Genomic DNA, 2437 nt, shown 5'->3' with positions numbered 1-2437 from the left:
ACCTTATTTATTTATTTATTTATTTATTTATTTATTTATTTATTGTTTAAAGATTACATATGTCTCCTTTTTACCCAATTGACAATCCCCTGGCCACTCCCACTTACCAAGACAAGCCCCCACTGCCCCAGTGTCCATGTCCATTGGTTATGCTAATATGCATGCATACAAGTCCTTTGGTTGGTCTTTTACCCTCCCCCCCGCCTTCTCTCTGAGGTTGTCAGTCTGTTCAGTGTTTCTTTGTTTCTGGATCTATTTTTGTTCATCAGTTTATGTTGTTCATTATTTCCCATACTAGAGGCCCAGTGCACGGATTCATACACCGGTGGGATCCCTCTGCCTGGCCTTGGGGATAGTGCTGAAACTGGCTCTCCAATATCCCCTGAGGGGTCCCAGATTGCCAGAGGGCACAGTCCAGGCCGAGGGACCCCATTGGTGCACAAAAACCAGGCCTCTGACATCCCCCGATGGGTCCGGGGTGCAGGTGAAGCAGATTCAGGGCCGACAGTGCCCCAGCAGCAACCTAACCCACAGCTATTTCCACGAGGAATTGGGCTCCCTCCTCTACTGGTTGGAGCATCAGCTCCCTGGTGGTCATTATGCATCATAGCTACTGGGCAAATGGTCAAATGGTCAGATGGTCGCTTAGGCTATTATATATATAGATATGAGTGAGATCGTGTGATATTTATCTTTCTCCATCTGCCTTTTTTCACTTAGCATAATGCTCTCTAGGTCCATTCATACTGTTGCAAATGGTAAATTTTCCTTCTTTTTTTATAGGGGTATAGTATTCCATTGTGTAGATGTAGCATAGTTTTCTAATCCACTCATCTGCTGATGGGCACTTAGGCTGTTCCAAATCTTAGCTATTGCTGCTATGAACATAGGGGTGCATATATCCTTTCTGATTGGTGTTTCTGTTTTCTTGGGATATATTCCTAGAAGTGGTATTACTGGGTCAAATGGCAGTTCCATTTTTAATTTTTTGAGGAAATGTCATACTGTTTTCCACAGTGGCTGCACCAGTCTGCATTCTCACCAGCAGTGCAAGAGGTTTCCTTTTTTTCCACATCCTCGTCAGCACTTGTTTGTTGATCTGTTGATGCTAGCCATACTGACAGGTGTGAGATGGTACCTTACTGTTGTTTTGATTTGCATCTCTCAGATGATTAGTGACTTTGAGCATGTTTTCAATTGACTGAAGTCATTATGCTCAATTAATATTTGACAAAGGAGGCAAGAACATACAATGGAGTCAAGGCAGTCTCTTCAATATATGGTGCTGGGAAAATTGGTCAGATACATGCAAAAAATGAAGATATATCACCAACTTACACCGTATACAAAAATAAACTCAAAATGGTTAAAGGACTTAAACATAAGATGGGAAACCATAAAAATTTTAGAAGACTCCATAGGCAGCAAAATATCAGACATGTGTCATAGCAATATCTGTAGCGATACAGCTCCTAGGGCAATGGAAACTAAGGAGAAAATAAACAAATGGGACTACACAAAAATAATAAGCTTCTGCACAGCAAAAGAAACCATCAACAAAACAACAAGAAAGCCCACTGCATGGGAGAATATATTTGCTAATGCTATTTCAGATAAGGATTTAATCTCCAACATTTACAGGGAACTCATACAACTTAACAAAAGGAAGATAAACAATCCAATAAAAAAATGGGCAAAGGACCTAAATAGACACTTTTTGAAAGAGGACATACAGAAGGACGAGAGACTTATAAAAACATGCTCATATCACTAAGCCCTACTTTATTTTTAAGTTGTAGTTTAAGAAAAATGTTATAATCAGGAGGAGGAAAATATACTTAAAGGAAAAATATACTCCAAAATAGGGCAAAGGAGAAAGTAAAAATGTGCTTAATATTTGTTTTGTTTGTACTCGGTAGTTCAGTTCTTCAGATAAAAACTGCAGCCTCTGTGTGATACCCCCAAAATACAATGCCTGAAATTCAGTCTCTTTTTCTTGAGAACCCATAGAGATACTATGCACATTTATTTTGGCTACCCACTGACCACCCAATATTCTTTCACCCTTTTTAATAGCAATTTGTTTTTCATTTGGAAAATTGTCTACTTCTCATTGTATTCAATGCAGATCAAGTAGTCAATAGAAGTACTGTGCCCACTATAAGGAATTTGAGGAATATTAGGGAAAGCACTAAGAGAACAAAAGTGCTGATTCAAATTGTGAGATGAGATCCAGCCTTGTATTACTTTGAATGCCAGAAGAGATGTGACCTTATTTTGTACTCTAAATTAAATGATACAGGGCATTGGTAACCAGGAATACAAAGAATGGAAGAAAAAATACCAATTATTAGTGGTGCTTATCTCTGGGTGGTGAAATTATTGATGTTTAGTATTTTCTTTTTTATAGAATGATGCTTCCTTATGGTATAATATT

General features: G+C 38.6%; 1 pseudogene; it reads right to left on the bottom strand.

Annotated features, from left to right (window-relative positions):
- The window catches only part of LOC102263528, a 2795-nt pseudogene extending 787 nt beyond the window's left edge, over window positions 1-2008 (bottom strand).
- Window positions 2009-2437: the final 429 nt, after the last annotated feature.

Source organism: Myotis brandtii, unplaced genomic scaffold (genome assembly GCF_000412655.1).
Source record: "Myotis brandtii unplaced genomic scaffold, ASM41265v1 scaffold39, whole genome shotgun sequence".
In the NCBI taxonomy this organism is placed as follows: domain Eukaryota; kingdom Metazoa; phylum Chordata; class Mammalia; order Chiroptera; family Vespertilionidae; genus Myotis; species Myotis brandtii.
The sequence above is the reverse complement of the archived record's forward strand: the minus strand, read 5'-3'. Positions and strand labels throughout refer to the sequence as shown.